Raw genomic sequence first — 21047 nt, forward strand, 5'->3', positions numbered from 1 at the left:
CTAAAGGAAACCTGGCAAAATCATGCCATTGACTGGCACTGAAATTCAGCAACTCCCCGAATCTGAGTTTGGCCTTAGTAGTCTCACACCCATGGCCCCAGTGAACAATTTCCATCTGGCCAGAGAAAAGTCCTGAATATCACTTTGTGCCTTGTGGCAAACATCTCAAGACATGAGCTTGTCATTATCCTAAATTAAGATACCTGATGCTTTCAGAAGCAGCCACCCTACTGGTTTCCACATCTTTCATCTCCCTTTTAGGTGGCTGAGAATTTTAGCTTCAGCTTGTCCAAAGTCCCAAATGACCCAAAGAGATTATGTGCTTAGCCACTGTCTTCCAAGGGCTGGTCATTCCTATTCTGGAAAATAATTAGGATTTTCAGTGCCTTACTCCCTGTCCAGCTCAAGAATCATGGATCAGTTGGAGGAAAAGTTAAGGTCCTATAACAAAAAGGCAAACTAGAGTAGCCTATTTCCTCTTGAGGTGAGTGGCCCAGGGCAGCAAGGCAGCTTTGGTTCTTTGTCACTCATTCTTCCCCAGGGCAGTGCTCTCTTCTGCATAGGTGTAGCTGGGTTCTAGCCGGTGGGAAAGGAGAAGACAGTGGAGGAGGCTTGCTGGTTATCTTAGAACCCAGGCCCAGAAATGGCACGTCACTCCCACTTCATTCCCCTAGTGAGAATTCAGGCACCTGGCCACCCTAAACACAAGCAAGGCTGGCAAAGACAGTCTAGGGGGACAGCCATGTGCCTGGCTCCCATTCTACTTAGGCAAAAAGCAGAATGGAAAGCCTTTTGGTGAACACCTAGCAGTCTCAGCCGCACATTCCAAATAGCTCTTATTTCCTTGAGGGTCTGAATGAGTTTTCTAGGACTGCCATAACAAAGTATCATGAACTGGGTGGCTTAAAACAACAGAAAATGTATTGTCTCACACTCTGGATGCCTGAAATCTAAAATCAAAGTGTCCACAGGGCCACATTCCCTCTGAAGAGGCAGTGGAAGGAACTGTTCTCCAGACCTCACTCCTAGCTCCTGGTAGCCACAGTTGTTTCTTGGTTTGTGGCTGCCCCACTCTAATTCTCTCTCTTTTTTTTTCTTTTTCCATTATTTAACATGTGGTTTCCCCCCTCCACCAAGACAGAGTCTTGCTCTGTTGCCCAGGCTGGAGTGCAGTGGTACGATCTCAGCTTACTGCAGCCTCCACCTCCTGGGTTCAAGCAATTCTCCTGCCTCAGCCTCCCAAGTAGCTGGGACTACAGGCGCATGCTACCACAGTCAGCTAATTTTTGTATTTTATTAGAGACGGGGCTTCACCATGTTGGCAGGCTGGTCTCAAACTCCTGACCTTGTGATCTGCCCACCTCAGCCTCCCAAAGTGCCTGGATTACAGGCATGAGCCACCATGCCTGGCCAACATATATTTTCATTTTATATCCAAATACCACATTTTCTACATTAAAATATAATTATATTGACTTCCCCTGTACCGTACACCCTCAGAGAAAAAAAAGAGCAGAAATTTACACAATTTGAAAGGTAGAATGCATGGAGTAGGGAAGTTCCTATCACACCCAAGTGACAAAGAATACACAGAGAGACAAAACAGTTAATAAGGCACAACTGCATAGAAGACAGCTCAGGGCTTGCATCAGGAAGGAGCAGGAATAAAACTCCAAAACTTCTAAATGCCACCACCTGTGCCACAAGATTACCCTGAAAAGGCAGAAGTAGGTCAGAAAGCAGAAACAAATCAGTGATTTTCCAAAGGCTGCTTCCTAACAGAATTTAAAATATCCACAAACATAAGAACCTTTGCTTCTCACCTTGCCTTCAGCATCTGGCAAACACTTTAGAAACTTAAACCACTATTCACATGTCAGAATGTAGAATGGCTATAGGTTTTTCTTTCTTCTCTTGTTGTACCCCAAGCAACCACTCTATTAATGATTTTAGTCATGTGATTCCTCTGCATGGAAACTCAGTAAAGGTCACCAAAGACAAGACAAGGCTTTTCGCTGCTACCAGATAAATCCTGGCTGTGCAAAAGTTGTAGGATTCTGTGTGTTGCTCAGAGAGGGAGAGCTGTAAGACACAGGAATCTCAATGCATATGCAATAAAGAGGAAAAGGAAATTCCTTTTACTCATCTGTTTATTGTATAAGAAAGAGCAAGTAGACAGTCAAAATCATCTGCTAGGCTGGGGGTAATGGCTCATGCCTATGATCTCAAAACTTTGGGAGGCCGAGGAGGGAGGATCACTTGAGCCCAGGGGTTCAAGACCAGCTTACGCAACATAGTGAGACCCTGTCTCCACAAAAAGTTTTTTAAAAATTAGCTGCATGCGGTAGCACATGCCTGTAGTCCCACCTACTTGGGAGACTGAGGTAGGAGGATTGCTTGAGCCCGGGAGTTCGAGGCTGCAGTGAGCTGTGCTCACACCACTGCAATCCAGCCTGGGCAACAGAGCAAGACTCTGTCTCAAAAACAAACAAACAAACAAACAAACAAACAAACACAACCAACCAACCAACCAAAGAAACCATTTGATTAGAGCAGCAGCACAGACCCACAGGCACATCAACAACCCAAAAGAAAATGCTCAAGAAAGAGCATCTTGGCTGTTTTGAAAAGAGTCATCTTTTAGACCTGATCTTGCCCCTAATTTAGAGACCAAAGCATTATAGCGCAGAGGCTGCTACTCTCGAGGAGATTGAGAGGTAAGGTCTAAGAGACCCAGATAACGAGGACATTATTAGATAACTAACTATACCACTGTGTACAATGCAAACATCAATAAGAAAACATCACCTCGTCCCTGCAGCTACTTTAAGCAAAGCACTGAAGACCCAGGTTTTCTGAATAGGGAATAAAGTCCGTTAGCAGTTTAAAGCATTCAACACTGGAACAATATGTTACCTATTCTTTGTTTTTAATTATACGTTAACATAGTAAACTCCAACACAAAGGTGAGGCTAGGGGATTGCTAAAGGAATAAAGAAAACAGAACCAGTATTTCACAAGTATATTAAGCAGTGATGAAACAGCAGCCAATGCTTTGCAAAGTCTCAAGGGTAAAATTTGCTTAGGTGCTGTGATGGTTAATACTTAGTGTCAACTTGATTGGATTGAAGGATGCAAAGTATTGTTCCTGGATGTGTCTGTGAGGGTGTTGCCAAAGGATACTAACATTTGAGTTGGACTGGGAGGGGAGACCCACCCTCAATTTTAGTGGGCACCATCTAATCAGCTGCCAACGTGGCTGGGATGAAAGCAGGCAGAGGAACGTAGAAGGACTAGACTAGCTTAGTTTTCCAGCCTGCATCTTTCTCCCATTCTGGATGCTTCCTGGCCTTGAACATCAGACTCCAATTCTTCAGCTTTGGGCCTCTTGGTCCTTCGACCACAGACTAAAGGCTGCACTGTCAGCTTCCTTACTTTTGAGGTTTTGGGGCTTGGATTAGTTTCCTTGCTCCTCAGCTTGCGGATGGTTTATTGTGGGACTATATCTTGTGAGCGAGTGAATCGATACTCCTTAAGAAATTCCCCTTTATATAGATATCTATCCTATTAATTCTGTCCCTCTGGAGAGCCCTGACCAACACAGGTGCTCTGAGGGGTTCTCTCCAGCATATCTTTGGGGAAGATTCGGAGCAGTTGCCAACCAGTATGCAAAGTCTCATAGACAGTGTGATTTTCATGAGGACCCTGAAAAATAAAGTTCCTCTCAAACTTCTGTGGAAATTCCAAGTCAAGAAGACCATCTGAGCTAAGGGCTTCTTCTCCAACTACAGCAATCATGGCTTGTACATCCTTCCCAATAGTTTGCATACAGCTGTTTACATACATCTGCATGATCCTTCCTGGTCATTCCTTCTCCAATAGCAGACTTCATGAACAGTGATAGTTCAGGCAGCACCTTGATAGGTGGGTAAATCTCTCTGTTGTGTAGCTGTCTATCCACATAGATCTGTCCCGGTCAGGTCAGAGATGAGCGAATGATATCATTGGTAGGCATGGTAAGAGTAGGAATTTGAGTAATCGAGCCATTTCTACCTTCTCCTCGACCTGCATGTTCATATATAGTGGCTAAGTCTGTATCAGTGTAACCTGGGAAGCCCGGTCAACCAGGAACCTCTTCTCTGGCTTGTAGAAACCTCTTGAAGTGCTTCAGTAGATGAACTCATATCTGTTAGGATAACCAATACATGTTTCTCACATTGATACGCCAGAAATTCGGCTGTGGTTAGAACCAGTGAGGGATGATAATCCAATAGTTGGGTCATTAGCCAAGTTCAAAAATAGGCAGATGTTGTCCATTGAGCCATTTTCTTCAACACCAGATTTGAAGAACCGGGCAGTTTCCATGTTTACATCTCTAGCAGCAAATACAATTGGAAAATTTTCCTCAGTGTAGTCTACATCTTTGGATTTATTTAGCAAACCAGTCTGGCGGCAGATTTGAGCTGCAATCTTTGTGTAGTAACCCAGCAGCAGAGAAGATAAAAATTTTCTGCTCCGGCAATACTGTTCACACTAACTATGGTTGAAATGCTGGTCCGAATTATCTCCTCTGGGTAGATTTGACATTGAGGATTGATTGGCCATCCCATGATATCAAAGAAATCTTCAGCCAGTACAAGAGGACCTCTGTCAATGGGTTTTCCCGATTCAATGAATACCCAACCAAGCATATCCTCAGACACTGATATTAGGGGAATATCCCCAGTCCTTTGAAATACCTGAACAACTGCCTTGGAGCCACCAACTTCTAGAACTTGCCCGTGTCTCTTTGTGCCATCTAGTAATGTCCAGTGGACAATCTCAGCGTCTATGGGAAACTTAACATGATCTAAGATCACAAGTGGACCATGGACTCTTGATGCCGTGATGTATGTACGGCAAGGCTGGGAGAGGTAGTTCCGACTAACTGCCAGCACCTGCTCCTGAGCTCCCACCATCAGCGGGCATGGGTAGTTTGGGTGTGGCCCATTCATAACCCCACGCATCACCTGCAGTGCCATCTTCTTGACATAGCATTTTCCCTGTGTGTCTCCACATTGTCTTTCCTCTGTATTTGTCTGTTTCTGTGTCCAAACTCCCCTTTTTAAATGACATCAGTCACATTATATTACTATTAGGGCCCAGCCTGATTATCCCATTTTAACTTGATTATATCTGTAAAGACCCTATTTCCAATTAAGGTTGCAATCAGACATCCTAGAGGTCAGGACTTCAAGACTTTTTTGCGTGGGAGTTGGGGATTCAACTTATAACAATTCAACTCATAACAAGGTCTGTTGTCTGCAGTCAGCTCTTGGGTGCTGATATCTGTATGCTCTGTAACAGAAGCAACCCTAAGCAAAGAAGGAGAATGTACTGGAAGTGTATTGGGTGGCTCCTGGAATCAAAAGAGAACTTCAACAATCAGGCCTTGGGAGAGGCAAAAAGTCCTGGACATCTCCGTAGGGCCTGCCTTCCAGATGAGTCTGCATCAATATCCTTCTGGCCAAGTATCCTTTTTCTCAAGACACAAATTCTTGGAAGAGTCGGTTGGGTTAGCCTGTGGTGGAACCAGGACCTGTTTGGGGCATGTGAGTGGGATAAAATGACGGACAGTCTTGCTAGGGCCTCATGGGGTAGAGGAGAGGCAGTTCTCCAAAAGAAAGTGAGGGGTGGCTGCTAAAGATTGGGGAGGCATGTGTTGTACAGGTGAAACCGCAGGTGTTTGCTACACGTTGTACTTTGTTTAAGAAAGACTTCCAGCTCAGGCAGTTGTGTTTCTAAATGTTATGGCACTTAAAGGAGCCATTTAGTCATCTGGAAAATGCAGAGTTGTGGGGAAATGCAGTGTCATGTGGTAAAAAGAGCACTCTTGGTGAAATCAGGAGAGCAGGTTTTGTTTGGCTTTTTAAAATATTTGCAGATGGTATAATTCTATCCTGAAAACTGAAGGGAATCAACTGAAAAGCTCTTGGAAACAAGAAAGTTCAACCAAGTATCAAGTTACTAACTGGAAATAAAAATAATGCCATACAGATCAATGAGAAAGAAAGCATAAAGGAACCAAAGATGTTATTCAACTTAGCTACAAAGGCAGCTGGTAAAAGAATAAACTCGGAAAGAAGTGCAAAGGGCCTTTATTAAGAGAAAACATCAGATTCTCCTTGGAGGCGTAAAAGACAAAGGGTAGAAAGACTTGAGAGAATAAAGATGTCATTTCTCCCTAGATAAATGGATTAATTCACTGAAAGATTTCAGGTGAACAAACAAACAAAATCAAACCTGAGCCAATGAAAATTCTAACTAGGTCTTTTAACTTGAAAATATGAGTCTAAAACTCATAGGAAGAGTCCCTGTCTGTGGATGTCAGGTCCTCATAGCCAAAAAGCTTCTCCCCCAGGTTTTGATTTTGGTTCTGTCATTTAATGATCTGTGAGACCTTAGGGCAGGTAATGTAACCTCTTTGGGCCTTAGTGTTTTCTCCTGTGAAGAGGGATAATCCTATCTTTCTGCTTCACAGAGCTGTAGCAATGATCATGTGAGAGAAAGTATTTGGAAGTGTCTCATAAACCGTAAAGCACATTTCATGCTGCAGTTGCTATTTTTATTCTTCCATGATGCCAGATAAATAGGAAAAATCACAATGCAAAAGGTATCCATTGCTCTGCAAAAAGATAAACACATCTTATTAAACTCAGATACATGATGATATTTAAATATGTGATTCCTGTGAAGAAGAGAAAAAAGCTAATGTGAGCTGTTTGCTGCTCAGTGAGTAAGTGAGGGCTCACTCTCTGGTCGTGGAACTGAGCAAAAATGCTTATAGCCTCTCTCCTCTTTCCAAACCCAAACCCCTGTGTTGTCATCTGTAGAATGAAAGGTTTTGGACTTCAGGGTGTTTGACAGCATGAACTTTGAAGTCTCTACAGATCTTGGTTCGAAACATAGTGCCAGCAATTACCTTGGACAACTTATTATTTCTTCGGTTTCAAAATCCATCAGACAGGCATGATAATAATCTCTATTATTATATCTATTAGTATCTCTCAAAGGAATGATAATAATATCTACCTCATCAATCCTCAAGAAGACTTGAGAGTTAAATGGGATAATAAATACTAAGTGCCTGGAACCTAGTAAAAGCTCAATAAATGAGCATTATAAATAATTAACTATCATAATTACCATCATTATTATTACTCTAAGGGCCTTTGCAGCTTTAAAATTCTAAGATAATATGTCAGAGAAGAGCTAAAACAGGCAGGAAACAGAAAAGATTCCCTTAACAGGGCTTGAGTCAGTACTTGCGAGGGAGAGATTTTTCTGGAAGATGTCTTGTGTATTCATCATAAGGCCTCATTTAACCTTGGTGGCTCACAAATAGAGTTCGGCAGGGCCTGCTGTCCTCTGGAAAAAGGGGGATAGAGTAGTAAGGAACCAAAGGGGGCTTGGCAGGGGAAAGCCATGGCCTGGGGACCACAGTGGATGGTTCCTTAGAGAGTGTTGTCCAAGCTTTTTAACTTTTATAAAATATATGTTAAACTGAGGAATGTTTTTTTCTGCAAATAAGTTTTGAGGTAGGCACTGTTGGTTGCCAAACCAAAGCTGTGCCCTTCTCATTCCTTGACGGCGCAACTCTGATAACATTGTTCAGGATCAGACAGCTGAGTGGCTCAGGAGAGAATGGTGCAGCCTCAGGACAAGGGGCAGGAGGAAGCCTGATTACTCTGGCCAGTGATTGGTTTAGCAATGGGCATGTGATACAGTTCTGGCCAATGAGATATCAGGGGATGTAAGGCGTGTCATCTTTTCCTTAAGAAAGAGGAAAATTTTCCCAGAAACCCCGCCTGCTCTTGGGCTTCTGGGTAAATTGTCCTCATCTTTAAAGGAAGGGTGACGTATCCTTTCTCTGGCAGGAACATAAAACAGCACAACCCCTATGGAGGATACATTAGTTTCCTATCACTGCTGTAACAAATTACCACAAACTTGGTGACTTAACACAACACAATTTATTCTCTTAAAGTTCTGGAGTTCAGCAGTCTCCCTGGGCTAGAATGAAGGTGTTGGCAGATCTGTGGTCTCTCTGAAGGCTCCAGGGAGAATCCACTTCCCTGCCTTTTCTGGCTTCTAGAGTTTCGTTCCTTGCATTCCTTGGTACATGGCTCCTTCCTCCATCTTCAAGGCCAGCAACGTAGCATCTTTAGATCTCTGTTCTGTCTTCATACTGCCTTCTCCTCATGGTAAAATCTCCTTCTGATCCCACTTTATAAGGAAACTTATGATTATATTTAGAGATCACTTCGATAATTCAGGACACTCTCCCCATCTTAAGATTCTTAATCACATCTGCAAAGTCTCTTTTTCCATATAAGCTAACATCCCAAGGTTCCAGGAATTAGAATCTGGTTGTCTGTGGGGGCCATTAATTAGCCTATCACAGAGGGGATTTTGGTACTAACCAGCAAAATTACTTGTACATTTATTTTTTTCAAGGTCAGGGTTATTGAGGTATAATTTACATATAGTAAAATTCATTTTTGGGGGGGTGGGGGCGGCATTTCACTCTTGTTGCCCAGGCTGGAGTGAAATGGTGCGATCTTGGCTCACTGCGACCTCTGCCTCCGGGGTTCTAGAGATTCTCCTGCTTCAGCCTCCCGAGTAGCTGGGATTACAGGCATGCACCACCACGCCCAGCTAATTTTTGTATTTTTAGTAAAAACAGGGTTTCACCAGGTTGGCCAAGTTGGTCTCGAACTCCTGACTTCAGGTGATCCACCCACTTTGGCCTCCCAAGGTGCTGGGATTACAGGTGTGAGCCACTGCACCCAGCCGTATTTTTGTGCACAATTGTATCAGTTTTGACTAGCACATATAGTTGTGTAATTATATCACAATCAAAATGTAGACCAGTTTCATCACCCCAAGAAATTAATTTATGTTGCCCTTAGTAGTCAAACCACCCCCTTGGGTGGTTTGCACCTGGCAACCACTGGTTTGTTCTCTGTCCCTGTAATATTGCCTTTTTGAGAATATCATATAAATGGAATCAGCATATGTAGCTTTTTAAATCTGGCTTCTTTCCCTTAGCACAGCGCATTTGAAATTCATCCATGTTGTAGTGGGTCAGAAGTTTCTTCCTTCTTATCACTGGGTAGCAATTAGATTAAATAGATGTATCACAGTGTGTTCATCAGATGAAAGAATCTTGAATTGCTTCTAGTTTTTGGTGATTATGAATAAAGCTTCTATAAATATTCAGGTGCAGACAAATGTGAAAATATGTTTTCGTGTTTCTTGAGTAAATATGTAGGAAAAGGATTGTTGGCCATATTATAAATATGTTGTATGTTAAATTTTATAAGGGACTGGCAAAATGTTTTCCAAAATGGCTGTACCATTTTGCTTTCCCACTAGTAATGTATTACAGTTCCAGTTGCTCCACATCCTCATCAGCATTTAGCATTGTCAATTTTCTTTCTCTGAATTTTAGCCGCTCTGAGAGGTAGGTAGTGGTATAGTGATCCCACTTCTAGATAGCAATCACAGACATGCAGTAGTAAAAATATAAAAAGGTGCATGTGCAAGGCTAGCCACTGCAGCTGTATTTGTAATAGCAAGAAAATGGAAACCAAAATTTTCATCAATGGAAAACTAATTGAATGAATGATGGTACATCCCCCAAATGAAGTATTATGCAGCTGCTACAAGGAACAAGAAATTACTCCACTATTATGTGTGATCTCCAGGATAAATTTTTAAGTAAAAAGAGAAAAGTACATATAGTATGCAATCATTTATCTACAAATAAGAGAAAAACTATAAAAATTTAATAAAATATTACCATAGCAAAAAGGAAGGAATAGAAAGGAAGAATACAGGGATGGAAGCTAGGCTTCTAAAAATATAGCTTGCATTGTAGATTTAACTTTGGAACAATGTAAACATTTTATGTAATTACACACAAAATTAAGAAAAAATCAAATTCCTAGAAAGTAAAAATAATGTGAAATTAAAATGACTGTGTGTGTCCAATTGATGACATAACCACACAAAGAAGACTTTAGTGACCTTCAATCACTATCATTCGACTCTGTACTCCTAGAAGACTATATCTGGCAAAAAGAGCTGTGTATTATGGGATTAAAAGAATAATTATGCTGATGTCCTTGAAAATTAAGATATTTGGCATAGTTGATAGGAGATATAAATCTAAGATTGATAAGATTGAGTAAAAACTCTGTAGTCCTCCATTTCAATTGGAAGTATCAGTATGGATGCTTTATACCTTTTATCTTTTTTTTTTTTTTTTTTTTTTTTTGAGTTAGGGTCTCGCTCTGTCATCCATGCAGGAGTCCAGTGGCATGATCAGGGCTCACTGCAGCCTAGACCTCCTGAGCTCAAGCAATCCTCATGCCTCAGCCCCTCCAGTAGCTGGAACTACAGGTATGCACCACCATGCCCAGTTAATTTTTTTAAAACATATTATTAAAGACAAGGTCTCACTTTGTTGGCCAGGCTGGTCTCGAACTCCTGAGCTCAAGTGATGCTCCTACCTCAGCCTTCCAAAGAGTTAGGATTATAGGCATGAACTTGGTCCCTTTTATCTTTAGAAAACAATATGCATCTCCTAGCTATGCCCACTAAAAATAATTGAAATTCAAGTAAACTGTGAAAAGAAAAACACTTTTTAAAAAAGAGACAGGGTCTTGCTATGTTACCCAGGCTGGAGTGCAGTGGCTATTCACGGGTGCAATCATGGCTCTCTACAGCCTTGAACTCTTGGGCTCAGGTGACCCTCTTGCCTCAGCCTCTTGACTAGCTAGGACTACAGATGTGTGCAACTGTGCCCAGCTCAAAAAACACATTTTAAAGACAACCAGAGAAATATAAATGTTATAATATATTTACTGAAACTCAGAAATGATTGTCAATATGTTAAATTGTGATAATGACATTGTATTTTTTAAAAAGAACTTGTACCTTTTAGAGGTATGTTCTGAAATATTTATAGAAGAAATAATGTGATATCTAGGATTTGCCTCAAAATTATCTGAGGGCAGGGAGAAGAAAGGTATATGAACATGTAGATGATTCTGGATGAGTATGTAGTGGCAATTGTAAAAGCTGGGTGGTGGGCACATTAGGATCATTATACTACTCTTTCTACATTTGAGTGGTCTTAAAATTTTTCATAATAAAAAAGATTTTTTTTTAAAGGAGATGTGAAGAAAGGAGATGTGAAGATAGTTGTCTGAAGATGCAATGCTCAGAGCTGCTGCAGTCACTTTGTGAGAATGAAAGAGCAAGCTTGAGGCCTAAAGCATCCAATTTGATAGCTATTCCATTTCTGTAAGTTCAAATTTCTTAATTCTAAAGATAGTTAATGCGAAAATGAGGCAATTATGATGGATGCAAATATTGAAACTAGGGTTTACCCATGTATATTCATGGGACTTTTTTGGTTGCAACTAATAGAAAACTTAGCATAGTTTAGGTTTGGAGATGTATTATGGAGATTCAGGACAATCTCATGGAATTCTAGGACAGAAGTGCCACCAAGACTCATGAAGAACATAGTTCACAATGTCAGATCCCTCCATATCCTTTCTCCAGCTCTCATCGCCTCTCTTCAGCATTACCATGACTGTCTATCGCCACCCTCTCATTGCAGACCAGCTTCCTTCATTTTCCAGCCCACATCATGGAAAACTTGCACAACTCGAAGTTTAGCCATTTGGACAGAGATGGATTTTTTTCTCCAGACCCAGTTCCAAAGCTTCTGGAAGAAGAGCTTGATTGGTCTGGAAGCTGAGATTGTCCTGTCCAGTGGGGAGGGCCCACTCCTAAGTGAGTCATGGCCAGATTTTAAGGCGTGTGTGACATGGCTGCTCCTGTGGTTCCTGTGGTGTTTCTGTTGGGAGAAGAGTAATTCCCAGAGACGTGTAGGTGGGAAGTGGTGAGGGAGACAGAGCAATAGGTATCTATATAGTTGAGTCAGGCCAGATCATGAGATCATGAATGGGTGCAAAAATTGCTGAGAATGATGCCTTGGACAGGTTGAATTTCGGTTGTCTGGGGAAAGCCAGCCAGCAGGGCAAGGAAGACTCGGTGCCCAGCTGCCCCCAGGGTGCTCACAGGGGCTTGCTCAAGTTCAATGGTCATTGCAGCCTATGAGTAGTCGGCAACCAGCCAGACCAGAGGTGCTTAGGCTTTGGTGCTCAGGGAAAGAAAGGCTAGATCAGTGCTCAAGGGCCCATCTACTTCCACGCAAGGGAGCCCCCACCACGCTGCTGTCTGGCATTTGTCCAACATTGTTCCACTTCTTACAACACCATCAGGCTTAAAAATACAACACAACAGCTGTAGCCTTCCAACTGTGCAGCCTCTGACTTCCACCTTCCATTCTAGTGACATAGTATTGAGAACATCCTGATTCACAGCCATAAGTAGTTGCAAACTGAAATCGTTTTTCCTCATCTTCCATTGCAATGTCAGTCGGGTTTAAGCTACTTTTCAATTAAACTGATCCAGAAGCTTGAGAAAGAAGTGATTAAAAATGTTTTATTTGAGTTGAAATCATTAATCTAGGCAATAGCTGTGGGTATTCTGTGGTAGTCATTTGAATCAGGAGGAAAAGAGCATCCAAGATTTAAAATAAGTACGAAAAGCATCCAAAATAGAATAATCAAATCACCAAATCAAATAATCAAATTGACTCAGTTGTTATGCTGGGATCCTAATGAACTCCAATGTTAGCCTTACCTGACTTACAAGATTCTGGTAATGGATCACTGAGAAAGCCTAGGTAAAGCAACCTCACCCCACCACCACCCCCAGTGCCCACCACACCCTGCCACTGCAAGGGAGTCTGACCAATGAAGTTCATCCACGAAAAGGGGTAGTCTTCAGTTCATTAGGAGAATATGTATATGTTACACAATGGGCAATTAATAATAACTAATATTTGCTTAGAAATGAATAAGGTGCTTCCACATTCTTTCCTTTATTTGATCCCAACAAAGGGAGTTAGATAGGACAGATGTTATTTTACAAAGGAGGAGACTGAGTCTCAGAGAAGTGCTATAAAGTATCCTTGTTAGCCAGTGATAAATAAAGAAGAAAACAATTGTTATAACTTCAAGCCTTTGACTTCTTTTTTTTTTGGGGGGGGGGGACAGAGTCTCACTCTGTTGCCCAGGCTGGAGTGCAGTGGTGCGATCTCGGCTCACTGCAACCACTGCCTCCCAGGTTCAAGCGATTCTCCTGCCTCAGCCTCCTGAGTAGCTGGGATTACAGGTGTGCACCACCACACCCAAGTCCTTGTCTCTTTCCTTAATCCTCCCTCCCTCTCTTTCATCTCCCTCCTTCTCTCTTCTTTCCTTCCCTTCCTTCACTTCCCTTCTCTTGCCTGCCTTCTTTCCTTTTTCTCTCCCCCTCTCCCTTCCCCATCTTGTCCCTCCTTCCTTCTATAAGCATTTATTGAGTCCTACTATGGGTCAAGACCTAGGCTTGAAACTGGGGGTTTGAAAATACATGAGATCTGGTTACTGCTCTGAAAGAACACAGAACAGGGAACAGTTGTATCCAAAGCTAAAATTGGATACAATATGAAGGCATTCAGAGGCAAGGAGGACATTGAACTGGGCCTTGAAGGATAAGTAACATGACCAGGTAGAGATCATGGAAATGGGAAAGGCATCCTAGGCAGAGGGAACAGAGAGAGCAAATGCCTTAGAAGACACACAAGCATAGATTGTTGTTGGGGTGGGGCAGGGAAGAAGCCCTGGTGTCTTGGAAAGAAGGCGAGTAGGTGAGGCTGGTGCTAGATCAAGGGAGACTTTGGAGGCTGTACTAAGAGGTTTGGAAGGTGATGTGGGCAGTTGAAGATTTTTAGGCAGGGAAATGACAGGATTATATTTTTAAGAAACATCATTTAGAGGCCATCGTGTTGTGGATGATTAGCACGAGATGAGATTGGGGGCATTGAAGCAAGTTAGGAGACTCTTGCGACAATCTAGATGTAAGATGATAACATAGGAGCTGAGGCAATGGGAGATGGCGAGGAGGGGCTTATTTCAAAAGGCTGAGGAGATAGACTTGATAGGACTTGGCAACAGAGGTGCAGACAGGATGATGTCTAAGGAGATGCAAGAGACTGGTGTGATGGCTCACACCTATAATCCCAGCACTCTGGGAGGCTGAGGTGAGTGGATCACCTGATTCCAGGAGTTTGAGACCAGCCTGAGCAACATGGTGAAACCCTGTCTGTACAAAAAAAAATTGTTTTTAATACAAAAATTTAGCCAGGCATGGTGGCATGTGCCTGTAGTCCAAGCTACTCAGGAGGCTGAGGCAGGAGGGTCACCTGAGCCCGGGAGGTGGAGGCCGTAGTGAGCCATGGTTGTGCCACTGCATTCCAGTCTGGGCAACAGCATTAGACCCTGTCTCAAAAATAAAAATAAAAAAATAAGATGCAAGAAAGTAACCATGAAGTGGTTCACGCCACTTAATTCCTTCCCAAATAGCATGTCCTTATCATCCCTTCTTTTCAGAGGATGTATTTCTATTTATCTATTCTTTCTCTCTGACACGGCTTTCTCAAGACTGGTTCTCCTTCTTTATGGTTTGTGCAGCAAATTTTTTTTCCACCTCCTGTTTTCTGGTGTCTGATTCCTCAGTAAATAAGGTCATGGTGAGAAATAGCCACGTGTATACCTGGGGACTTTCTGCCCTGGTCACCAGTGGTTGGACCAGGTGAGCACCTGAGCAAGCTGGGTCAATCAGAGTCCTTCTCTGTGTTCTTGAAATTAGGGAAAGCAAATGGCTGTTGCTCTCTTGAAAGAAATGGAAACTAGGTGGCTTTGGCTGATGATTCAAGGGGCTGTTTCCTGAGAAGTAGAAAAAGCTGGTTTTTAGTGAGTGAGAATAATGAAGTCTATGCTCAGGGAGAAACAGATGAGAGAAGAAGGAGGGCTGTGTGGTTCCCATAGCACTTGGAGCTGATGCTACCTTATCCTGAAGCCAGGATATAAGTCTAGCCTTTGGCTTCCTGTTGCTTGAGCTAGCTCTGGTCGTGCTTTCATACATTTGTCTACAGATGCTGTTACAAAGCTCACACACCAACGACCGTATCTTCTAGAAGTACCTTTGCATTTATGCAATTTACTCTGTGATCCTTCCTCTTTTTTTTTTTTTTTTTTTTTTTTTTTTGAGACGGAGTCTCACTCTGTCACCCAGGCTGGAGTGCAGTGGTGCAATCCTGGCTCACTGCAACCTCTGCCTCCTGGGTTCAAGCGATTCTCCTGCCTCAGCCTCCGGAGTAGCTGGGATTACAGGCACCCACTACTACGCCCAGCTAATTTTTTGTATTTTTAGTAGAGATGGGGTTTCACTATGTTGGCCAGGCTGGTTTCGAACTCCTGACCTTGTGATTTGCCCGCCTTGGCCTCCCAAAATGCTGGGTTTACAGGCGTGAGCCATGGGGCCATGCCGATCCTTCCCTTTTTGGCTTATCACGCCTGTTCGGGGTGTGTGTGTGTGTGTGTGTGTGTGTGTGTGTGTATGTGCTTTGAGATAGGGTCTGGCTCTGTCACCCAAGCTGTAGTGCAGCTGTGTGATCTGGGCTCACTGCAACCTCTGCTTCCCAGGCTCAAGCCATCCTCCTACCTGTAGTCTCCCAAGTAGCTGAGACTACAGGCGTATGCCACTACGCCTAGCTAATTTTTTGTATTTTTAGTAGAGACAGGGTTTCACCATGTTGGCCAGGCTGGTCTCGAACTCTTGACCTCATGATTCGCCTGCCTCGGCCTCCCAAAATGCTGGGGTTACAGATGTGAGCCACCGTGCCCCCCCGATCCTTCCCGTTTTTGCTTGTCATGCCTGTTTGGGGTGTGTGTGTGCTTTGAGACAGGGTCTGGCTCTGTCACCCAGGCTGTAGTGCAGCTGTGTGATCTTGGCTCACTGCAACCTCTGCTTTCCAGGCTCAAGCCATCCTCCTACCTTAGCCTCCCAAGTAGCTGGGGCTACAGGCACTTGCCACCACGCCTGACTAATTTTTTGTATTTTTTTTTTTTTTTTTTTTTTGGTAGAGTCGGGGTTTTGTATTGGTTTTTTGTCCAAACTGGTTTTGAACTCCTGAGCTCTAGCTATCCTCCTGCCTCAGCATCCCAGCATGTTGGGATTACAGGCATGAGCCACTGCACCCGGCCCTGTTTGTTTTTTTAAGTAAATTTTTAAGTTGAAGTATAACATATATACAGCTGATATTCTTTTTTTTTTTTTTTTTTTTTTTTTGAGATGGATTCTCACTCTTCACCCAGGCTGGAGTGTAGTGGCATCATCTCAGTTCACTGCAATCTCGGCCTCCTGGGTTCAAGCAGTTCTCCTGCCTCAGCCTCCCAATTAGCTGGGATTACAGGCACCTGCCACCACAACCCGGCTAATTTTTAATTTTTAATTTTTTAAATTTTTAGTTGAGACAGAGTTTCACCATGTTGGCCAGGCTGGTTTCGAACTCCTGGCCTCAAGTGATCCACCTAACTCGGCCTCCCAAGCTGCTAGGATTATAGGCATGAGCTACCATGCCCAGCCTGATGTTCATTTTTAAACAACTCATTTGCAATTATTTTTAAAATCATCATTCTAAATTAAATATAAGAAATGATATTGTTATATAGCCGCTAGACATTGACTGAAAAATGTGCTGATGCTGGTAGGTAATGGACAAATGGAGATGTTGAGGGTAGGTGAATGGGTGTGGAGAAAGACATACAAATGGCCAGGCACGATGGCTCACACCTGTAATCCCAGCACTTTGGGAGGCCGAGGCAGGCAGATCACCTGAGCTCAGGAGTTCCAGACCAGCCTGGCCAATGTGGTGAAACCCTGTCTCTATTAAAAATACAAAAAAATTAGCTGGATGTGGTGGCAGGCACCTGTAATCGCAGCTACTCAGCAGGCTGAGGCAGGAGAATTGCTTGAACCCGGGAGGCAGAGGTTGCAGTGAGCTGAGATCACACCACTGCACTCCAGCCTGGACAACAAGAGTGAAACTCCATCTCCAAAAGAAGAAGAAGAAAAAAGACATACAAACAATTCAAGTATAATTTGAAAAATTAGAAGCATTTATTCTACAAATGCTTATTCAGTGCCCACTATGTACCAGGCACTGTAAAAAGAAATGCCAGGAAGTCAGTCCCATGGAACTTAAGTGTTGATGGGGGTGTATAAAAAGAGATGTGGCCAAACCAGGAAGGGTCAGTTCATTTTACCCCAGGGATGAGGAATGGGGAAGGTAGCATTTGAGCTGGGCTTAAAAGGAGAAGTAGAATGTCGACAGTTGGAGTCGGTAGAAAAAGGGCGTTATATGTTCAGAAACCAGCGTGAGCTAAGGTATGGGGGAGTGATGGTTCAAGGACACTCTTGGGGAGCTGGGAGAAGACTCCTGTGGCCAGTGGTGGATTATAAGTTTGGGAAGGTGGACAGTGGCAGGAAATGAAGCTGGAAGGGCTCCTGGAGGCAAATTTCAAAAGATCTTGAATGCCACATATGACGGAGACATTTACTGTTCACCAAGTGAACCTACCTACTTTCCACATTTCCTAGTCTTTTTGCAGTTGGAGGAACCACATGACTAGTTTCACCGATGGGCTATAGGCAAAAGCCACACGTGTCAGTTCTGGGCTAAAGCATAAAAGAGTGAGTGTGAGCTCTCCCTTAGCTTTCCTGCCTTGCTGTAATGAACAAGGCAGCCACGTCTTCCAAGTGCAATGTCCATATGGTGGCCCCTGCATCAGTCTGGGGTCCATGAGTGATTGTGTGGAGCACATGCATTGGGTATGCGTCATGAGCAAGAAATAAACTTTTGTTGTATTAAGACACTAGGATTTTGGGGGGCCACTTTGTTACTATAATATAACCTAACCTTTCCTCACTGGTACACCAGGGTAAGAAATTCAGAATTTGCCCTGGAGGTGGAGAGTAGCTTGTCTTAGCCAGTCTGGGGGGCTAAAAGAAAGTACCATGAACTGGGTGTCTTATAAACAAAAGACATTTGTTTCTCACAGTTCTAGAGGCTGGAAGCCTAAGATCAGGGTGCCAGCATAGTTGGGTTCTGGTGAGAGCCCTCTTCCGGGTTGCAGACTACCAGCTTCTCATTGTGCCTCACATGGTGGAAAGAGAGCTAGTTTGGTCTTCAGCCTCTTCTTATAAGGGCACTAATCCCATTCATGAGGGTTCCACTGTCATAACTGATTACCTCCCAAAGGCCCCACTTCCAAATAGTGTCACATTGGAGTTAGAATATCAGCCTACAAATTTTGGTGGGCATAAACTTTCAGTCTATTGCATAACCCTTGACAGGTTTTAAGCAGGTGAGTAACATTGTCAGATTTGCCAGACAACTGCCATCCAGATTGTCTCTATCCATTCGTAACAGTGGTGCCATTAACCATTGTCTCCTCTCAGGAAGGTTTGAGCTTGTTCAGTTCAGCTCCCATTTTTCTTATTGTCTTTCCCTTACCAAATACAGAGGCCCAGAGCTTTCTTGTCACCCCTGCTCTGGGCCCAGAGCCCCATTCCCCTGCTATGAGCTTACAGGTTTTGTCCTGGAACATTATGTGGTATCAGCAACCTGGAGTCACAGGACGGGCTCATGTTGAAGTTATATGGTATGAGTGGGCATCTCTCCAGCTTGGCAGGCATGAGTGTGTTCACTGCTAACGGAGTGACATATTTACCAGCTGCCCACAGCGGAACAAAGCGCATAGATGAATTTGGTGTAGGAATAGGCGGTTCTCTCCCTGGTTATGGCTGAGAGATCTGTGACAATGACTCAAGTCTCATCCTGCTCCTTGGTGCTCAAACAATGTCCCTTGAAGCCCTTCTTTGCTGGTTCCATTCACCTGTCTCCACTGGGCTTCAGGTCCTCTTCTTTTTTGGTAAACTGCCCCACATCAGCTCCCAGGCTGGCAGGGCTCGTGAGGTGACCCTCCCTTCACTTTCTTCTTCTCCTCCTTTCCTCTGATCTCCTATTGTTTTGAGAAAATCCTTCTTTCTCCTTTTTTGGCTTCCTCAATAGTATTCCCTTCTTTCTACCAGTTCCTTTGCTCTCTTATTCTTTAGCAGAAGACTTGATGATGTATTAAATCTAGAGTCTGGATCATCAGCAATTAAAACAAGCCAAAAAAGAAAAAAGATAATTTCCTTTTCCTTAAGCAGTCAGGAGCTCTCAGCCTTCAAACTGCATGATACAGTTGGGGCAAAAACTGTGGCAGGTAGGCAAAGAAAGGGAAGCAACTACAAAACAGCTCAGCTTTGATCCTAACACAGTCTTAGCCTCCACAGCCTGCTACGTGCCTAACAGCAAGACTTGGCTTCCCATGAAACAAGATCACCTGCTCTAAATGCCTTCGGCTTTATACCATTTACAGAGTCTCTCAGTCTTGGGTTTCATTCTTATTTAAATCTAAGTTCTTTCTCTTCCCTTTTCTCTCTCTCAAGTTCCTGCTTCCTCAAACTCCTGTCTCTGGGGTCCACCACACAGGAGGAAAGAATTATTTAAAAGCAGAGCCTCTTTGCCTAAAGAGGTCACACTTCACTTTAGGATGGTTTTAACCTTTCTTTTCCAGACCAGGCTCTGGTCTTTGGCTTTGTGCAAACAAAAGACCTTTAGAAAGATTCTTCTCTCCCCTAAAAAAGCAATTTTCTCCCAAAGATGAATTCTTCTGCTAGCCCTTGTAGCAATGAGCACACATAGCAATATGTTTGTGTCTCCACCACGTTTTACCTCTAATATTATTATTATTATTTTGAATAGCTGATACATATATCTAGTTTAAAATTCAAAAGCAGGCCGGGCGCGGTGGCTCAAGCCTGTAATCCCAGCACTTTGGGAGGCCGAGACGGGCGGATCACGAGGCCAGGAGATCGAGAGACGATCCCGGCTAACACGGTGAAACCCCGTCTCTACTAAAAAATACAAAAAAACTAGCCGGGCAAGGTGGCGGGCGCCTGTAGTCCCAGCAACTCGGGAGGCTGAGGCAGGAGAACGGCGTAAACCCGGGAGGCGGAGCTTGCAGTGAGCTGAGATCCGGCCACTGCACTCCAGCCTGGGCGACAGAGCGAGACTCCATCTCAAAAAAAAATAAAAATAAAAAAATAAAATAAAATTCAAAAGCAATGAAAGGTTATACACAGAAAAATCTCCTTTTGCCCCACCTGCCAGCTATCTAGTGTTCTCCCCAGGGGTGACCAGTGTTACCAGTTTCTTATATACCCTTACAAAGTATTTTACATAAGTACAAGCAAATAGATATATCTTCATATTTATTTATTTTTTTTTTTTGAGGCAGGGTCTCGCTATGTCACCCAGGCTAAAGTACAGTGGCACAACAGTCACTGCATCTTCAACTTCCAGGGCTCAAGTGATCCTTCCACCTAGTCCCTGGGTATCTGGGACTAGGCTTGCGCCACCGTGCCTGGCTAATTTTTGTATTTTTTATAGAGATGGGCTATCACTGTGTTTCCCAGGCTGGTCTCAAACTCCTGGCCTCAAGTGGTCCTCCCGCCTCAGTCTCCCAAAGTGCTGAGATTACGGGCATAAGCCACCATGTCTAGCTCATACAGCTATTCTTTCCTCTCTTTTTAATTTTTAACACACATACTGATATTCCATAAAATATAGATATAAATATATAAAAATATAGATATAGCTTGGGAATGCTCCCATTTTACTACATAAAGATTTCCCCATTCTGATATTCCATACACATAAAAATATAGATATAGCTTGGGAATGCTCCCATTTTACTACATAAAGATTTCCCCATTCTTTGTTTATAATGAAATGGCATTCTATATATGTATGTATTATGATTTATTTAAATAAATTTATGTATTTAAATAATCCTCTTTTGGTGAACCTTTAGGTGATTTCCATTATTTTGCTATTGCAAGGAATGCTTAATAACTTGTAAATATGCCATTTTGCCCATTCGAGTACATCTGTAGGAAAAATTCCTAGCGGGGGGAACTGCTGGATCACA

General features: G+C 43.1%; 1 pseudogene; it reads right to left on the reverse strand.

Annotated features, from left to right (window-relative positions):
- Nucleotides 1-3567: 3567 nt before the first annotated feature.
- Nucleotides 3568-5021, reverse strand: LOC139358056 (V-type proton ATPase subunit B, brain isoform pseudogene; annotated as a pseudogene).
- Nucleotides 5022-21047: the final 16026 nt, after the last annotated feature.

Source organism: Macaca nemestrina, chromosome 14 (genome assembly GCF_043159975.1).
Source record: "Macaca nemestrina isolate mMacNem1 chromosome 14, mMacNem.hap1, whole genome shotgun sequence".
NCBI lineage: Eukaryota > Metazoa > Chordata > Mammalia > Primates > Cercopithecidae > Macaca > Macaca nemestrina.